The sequence below is a fragment of the Salmo salar genome, unplaced genomic scaffold (assembly GCF_905237065.1).
Source record: "Salmo salar unplaced genomic scaffold, Ssal_v3.1, whole genome shotgun sequence".
Taxonomy (NCBI): Eukaryota; Metazoa; Chordata; class Actinopteri; order Salmoniformes; family Salmonidae; genus Salmo; species Salmo salar.
Window position 1 is genome coordinate 8325 of NW_025550153.1, and position 7027 is coordinate 15351.

The following is a 7027-nucleotide window of genomic DNA, read 5'->3' on the forward strand; positions in this document are numbered from 1 at the left end:
ACTCCCCACATAAAGGTGTGCCAATCTTGTAGCATCATACCCAAGAACACTTGAGGCTGTAATCACTGCCAAAGGTGCTTCAACAAAGTACTGACTAAAGGATCTGAATACTTATGTAAATGTTGTATTTCATTTATTTAGTTTTTTATACACTTGCAAACATTTCTAAAAACCTGTTTTTGCTTTGTCATTATGGGGTATTGTGTGTAGATTTGAGGGAAAAACACTATTTAATCAATTTTAGGGGTCTGAATACTTTCCGAATGCACTGTATATAATAATCGGACCTTCTCATCCACAAAGATCTCGCCATTGAAGTAGGGTCTGAAGTTCTGGATCTCTATGCCGATATCCTCTTTCACTACGGAGTACAGAGGGACCCCGAGCTCTTCCAGCTGGGGCTTCAGAGAGGACAGCTCAGAGGCCTCCTGGAGTATATGTGCACAATTCAGGAGTATGCCCAAATACATAATATTATGTAGCATGTATTCACACTCATACAAATATACTGTACCTCTCTCCACAAGGATCATCCAGGGCGTCTCGCAGTCATGAGTATTGCACCAGTCTTATCCCACAAAATCCTGGCTTTAACAGTCTTATCTGCAGAGACACAACTAACAATATTGCATACAATGGTAAGAAGCTTTCAGGTGTATAGACGTTACATTACTTAATTGACACTGGCACTAAAACATAGACCTCTTCAGTGCTGGGTAATGGTTCTAGAAGTACATTTCCATTGGAAGCTAAATCAGCTAATGAAAGTGAAATCGGTAAAAAAAATGTGGGGTCTCACTGTCTGCTGTTGTTGTTTTGAGCTCCGTGTTCTCAAAGTGCTCCAGAGTGGATGGGGCTGACCTGGTCAGGGACAGTGTTGGCCAAGATCCTGCCAGCCAGCCAGACAACCAGCACCCCCAGACCACACACTGAAGGACAGGATCTCCCCCTCCAGGCGGGAAGGTCAGCACTGCAAGGAGAGACCAAACTGATGATTAACACCCCAAAGCCCCATTCAGTTTCTCTACCTTGTCAGTAGTATAAACTTTGTCAATCCTCATGGATTTAAAAGGAATGGGCTGCAGGGAGACAGTTTCCGTCATATTCCTTACACCAGTCTATTCATTTGAAACCCAAGAGTGGGAGTGTACTAGTTCCTTCTTCAGGAAGGAGTGGCAACAATGTCTCAAGACAGACCACCAACACCACGGGCATCTTCAGTAGATAGACTGAACAAAAAATGTATAGAAAAAGAGGAAGACAAATGTGGAAAAGAACAGCAGTTTCATGTTAAAGGTAATGTTATTATACTTATCAAGCGAATGCAAGCCGTATTAGCTCCAACAGATTTGCTGATGACCCCTACCCCTTTATTCTACTACAGTATATTTTTTTCCTAACTGATATGGTGCCACAGTGTAGCCTCTGATTCAAGAGCACATTGTGTGTCCCACCAGTTACAGAGCAATGAATCAGCTGTTCTGATAAGAAAAGCTCCAATTGTATTCTCTCAGAACAGACAGCACATTCAAGCAGGTCACTGATGCTGTGGAAATGTCTGATAAGGACTGTATCACAACCCCCCTTGATATTGGAGGAAACTCACTGCTACATTTTGTAAGCTGTAGAACACCTCTTCTTATGACTATGAAGTGTTTGACATTTCAAATTTCATACCTCTAAAGAACACATCCTGCTTCAGGACAGGGAAATTACTAAATATGTATTTATATCAAACCAGATGAGTCAAGTATGAAGCCAGTTAACACATTTCTGCTTATCATAGGTCTTCACACCCATACTAGTAGCCTATCTGTGTAAACCACAAGCCACATTGGGCTTTCACAATGTACATTTCCTTTATCCTCTCTTACCCAAAGTGCACGTCTCTGTATCCAAGAGTGAATCAAAGTTTAACAAATACAACAATGACTTACATTTGTACAGCACTAGTAGTAGACCCTAGTCACTAAGCCCAGAATTAAGACAGTTAAATGTGGTATCTCTGACGTGCTGGTAGCAGACATTTAACGTCTCTCAACAATGTTGAAGAGCAATGATTGATTCCACCTTCAATCATCATACATTTTTACAATGTATGAAATCCCTCTATAGACTGAGATGGAGTCATCACTAACCACCTTCCCATCCACATATTTTATGCAAGTGCTTCAACCTGGTCTCAGAGCATTTTGTATTATTCTATACATAAACCCAAGACACTCCATTTAGTATGAGATATTACATTTCGTATGGTATGTATTCATTTGTGGCTGTCCATCATCCATTTCATATGCTAGGTTACAGATTCCAATTCTTATGTTACGCATTTACAAAATGTAACGAATTTGCGAAACGTATGATATGTTTCAAATTCTAATTTGTTGTGGCTGGCTAACGTTAGCTATTTTCAAAGTAGCTAAAAAGTAGTAATTAGTTGAAAAGTTGCTAATTAGCTAAAATGCTAAAGTTACCTAAAATGCTTTGGGTTGCTAGACGTTTGCATTATACGCCCACCAATCCACCCCGACCAACCACTCTCCTTTAATTTTTGGTTGCTAAAATTCTAATAGTTGTCTTAATTTAAGTTTGTGACAAAACACACTAGTGTAGAGAATCATTGTACCATAAAAAAAGCTGCTAAATATATTTTCCATAAGCAAAAATATTGTATTAGCAGGTGTTTGAAGCTGGTGTGCAAAAACAAAAGACGCATAAACGAAACTTAGTGGGAACCATAAATAGTGCACATAGAAAAGACATACTGCTACTTAAGGCTGGTTTATACTTTGTCTATCGACATGTCTGTAGACAATTAGAAGGCAGAAAAAGATTTTCCCCACTCCACAGTCGGCTATATTGGTCCGCTAATACACTACTTTTGTGAGAAAAATACACTTTTTTTATTCCGATTTTTCAGGGGGGTGCTGCAACATGCTCAGCACCCCTACTTCCCACGGCTATGCATGCAGCCTGTCGTTTTGGGGTTTATAGTTTTTAATTACAAAGACATCTTGTCAGAGGACATTAGGACAATAGAATGTTCACAAGGTCAATGGGACAATTTCTGCAGACATGTCGATAGACCAAGTCTAAAGGCAGATTTACAGTTGATTTCAATGGGAATGACAGATCTCTAACTCACATTTCTATGTGCATTTGGTCGGGTCACCTGTAAAGTTACATATTGCAGCTTTAAGTAACATTGTCTTATGTAACCATACTAATTGTAACACGCGATGTTATGGTATGGTCATCACTGCTACTCGGGAAACCATGCCGTGTATTACATTACATTACATTACATTACATTTAAGTCATTTAGCAGACGCTCTTATCCAGAGCGACTTACAAATTGGTGCATTCACCTTATGATATCCAGTGGAACAACCACTTTACAATAGTGCATCTAAATCTTTTAAGGGGGGGGGGGTTAGAAGGATTACTTTATCCTATCCTAGGTATTCCTTAAAGAGGTGGGGTTTCAGGTGTCTCCGGAAGGTGGTGATTGACTCCGCTGTCCTGGCGTCGTGAGGGAGCTTGTTCCACCATTGGGGTGCCAGAGCAGCGAACAGTTTTGACTGGGCTGAGCGGGAACTGTGCTTCCTCAGAGGTAGGGGGGCCAGCAGGCCAGAGGTGGATGAACGCAGTGCCCTTGTTTGGGTGTAGGGCCTGATCAGAGCCTGAAGGTATGGAGGTGCCGTTCCCTTCACAGCTCCGTAGGCGATCCTAATAAACAAAATAAACTGAATCAGATGTAGAATGTTATAACATATAGATCTTTATGCTATCATTGCATTTGAACAAACTTCTTTGTCCAGATAATGTCATGTAGGAAAATCAAAATTCCACATCTTACTGGTCCTCCTCTTCCTCCTGAAAAACAGAATAGGGTTTAGATGGAAATTACACACTTCACTGGAAAGTATAGGCTACTGACATGGCCGTGGGAAGTAGGTGTGCTGAGGGTGCTGCAGCACCCCCTGAAAAATCAGATTTAAAAAAATATACTGCTCAAACAAATAAAGGGAACACTTATACAACACATCCTAGATCTGAATGAAAGAAATAATGTTATTAAATACTTTTTTCTTTACATAGTTGAATGTGCTGACAACAAAATCACACAAAAATAATCAATGGAAATCCAATTTATCAACCCATGGAGGTCTGGATTTGGAGTCACACTCAAAATTAAAGTGGAAAAACCACACTACAGGCTGATCCAACTTTGATGTAATGTCCTTAAAACAAGTCAAAATGAGGCTCAGTAGTGTGTGTGGCCTCCATGTGCCTGTATGACCTCCCTACAACGCCTGGGCATGCTCCTGATGAGGTGGCGGATGGTCCCCTGAGGGATCTCCTCCCAGACCTGGACTAAAGCATCCGCCAACTCCTGGACAGTCTGTGGTGCAACGTGGCGTTGGTGGATTGAGCGAGACATGATGTCCCAGATGTGCTCAATTGGATTCAGGTCTGGGGAACGGGCGGGCCAGTCCATAGCATCAATGCCTTCCTCTGGCAGGAACTGCTGACACACTCCAGCCACATGAGGTCTAGCATTGTCTTGCATTAGGAGGAACCCAGGGCCAACCGCACCAGCATATGGTCTCACAAGGGGTCTGAGGATCTCATCTCGGTACCTAATGGCAGTCAGGCTACCTCTGGCGAGCACATGGACGGCTGTGCGGCCCCCCAAAGAATTGCCACCCCACACCATGACTGACCCACCGCCAAACCGGTCATGCTGGAGGATGTTGCAGGCAGCAGAACGTTCTCCACAGCGTCTCCAGACTCTGTCACGTCTGTCACATGCTCAGTGTGAACCTGCTTTAATCTGTGAAGAGCACAGGGCGCCAGTGGCGAATTTGCCAATCTTGGTGTTCTCTGGCAAATGCCAAACGTCCTGCACGGTGTTGGGCTGTAAGCACAACCCCCACCTGTGGACGTCGGGCCCTCATACCACCCTCATGGAGTCTGTTTCTGACCGTTTGAGCAGACACATGCACATTTGTGGCCTGCTGGAGGTCATTTTGCAGGGCTCTGGCAGTGCTTCTCCTGCTCCTCCTTGCACAAAGGCGGAGGTAGCGGTCCTGCTGCTGGGTTGTTGCCCTCCTACGGCCTCCTCCACGTCTCCTGATGTACTGGCCTGTCTCCTGGTAGCGCCTCCATGCTCTGGACACTACGCTGACAGACACAGCAAACCTTCTTGCCACAGCTCGCATTGATGTGCCATCCTGGATGAGCTGCACTACCTGAGCCACTTGTGTGGGTTGTAGACTCCGTCTCTTGCTACCACTAGAGTGAAAGCACCGCCAGCAGTCAAAAGTGACCAAAACATCAGCCAGGAAGCATAGGAACTGAGAAGTGGTCTGTGGTCCCCACCTGCAGAACCACTCCTTTATTGGGGGTGTCTTGCTAATTGCCTATAATTTCCACCTGTTGTCTATTCCATTTGCACAACAGCATGTGAAATGTATTGTCAATCAGTGTTGCTTCCTAAGTGGACAGTTTGATTTCACAGAAGTGTGATTGACTTGGAGTTACATTGTGTTGTTTAAGTGTTCCCTTTATTTTTTTGAGCAGTGTATATATTTTTATTAATAATAATAATAATGCCAAAAAATTTGAATTTTTGTGTACTGGGCCTTTACTAGTCCTGTATTAGCAGACCGATATAGCCACCTGTAGCGCAGGTCCCAAAATATTCGTCACCCCCACCAACAAACATCTTCCCGCGGCTAAGGCTACAGATTTGTAAATTACTAAACCTGTTTATACATGTATTCCTTAGTCATTCACTCTACACTTGATTATAATGTCTATCTTATCTTATGCATGATATCATTGTAGTTGTACAGTGTAAATATGTCTCGAAACAGAAGCCCTCTGTGTTTCACCTTCTCCATGGTGTGTTCAAGTGCCCCCCACGACATCTCCGCTCCCTCCTCAGATTGCGTCACATCGGGTTTGACGTCATCATTCTCTGAGGCTGTGACTTCTTGTGTGGGATCAATAGTGTCACTTGTGATAGTGTCACACATCGGTCTCCTATGTTGAGTTTGTCAGAGGGAAACTGGTTGAGTAAGAAACCATGTTTTAAGCCTGTCTCTCATTTTGTGGGTAACCTTTCTCTGATATCACATGCCCTATCTCCTTCTCCTCTGAGATTATGATCCCTGTCTGTTAACTCTTGGCTGGCTGAACACCTCACAACACATTCCTCCTTCAGACTTGATTCTTCCCTCTGTATTTTCTAGACATCTTCTTCTTTGGCACTCATTTCTCTATGATCTTTCCTCTTTCTTTTCCTAGTTTGTCATCCATTTATTTTGTATTTTCTTCCCTGAATGAAATGTCAATTGCTAAGTCTTTGGGTAAAAACAGAAGATGGAAATACTCAGCATATCTCTAAAATACATTCTAAATAATAATCAGTAATTGTAATCTGTCTTGGGTATGTGTCACATGAAGCCTTCTCTTGGTCCTGATGGTCAGATGAAGGAGGTTTGTCTATCTCTTGTGGGTCCTCAGTCAGTGATTCTCGTCTGGTTTGACATCATCATTATCTGGTCCTGAGGTTGGCTCTACTTGTGTAGAATTAGCAGGTTCACTAGTTTCAGGTGTATCAGGTTCATCAATCACCTGGTGAAAATGTTTGTTGGAAAAAAATATCTTGTTTCAGTTCACTGAATGCCCTTATCCTCCCTCATTTGCTGGTGTTTCTTTTCTGACAGCAGTCCTCTAAACGTTTGATACAAGTGTTTTCTGACTGGCCAAAAATCTAAAAAGAAGATATATTTTTCTGATTGATTATTCTTCTCTTTCCTGCTTCTTTTATTCTTGCTTCTACTCTCTTTTCTATCATTCAGTCCTGAAAACAACATTGACTGTCTCCCACTGGCTATAATTTTTTCAGTAATCTGTTAACTTTCTCTGTCTGTCCAATGTATCCCTTCTGTCTCGTCTAGATATCCCTCCCTCTCTCGTCTGGCACACATTCCTCCATGTTCTTTCCTATCTCATT

The 7027-nt window shown here is 42.6% G+C and overlaps 1 pseudogene; it reads right to left on the reverse strand.

The window, feature by feature from the left end:
• Positions 1-205: 205 nt before the first annotated feature.
• LOC106578323 (uncharacterized) lies at positions 206-6044 on the reverse strand (annotated as a pseudogene).
• Positions 6045-7027: the final 983 nt, after the last annotated feature.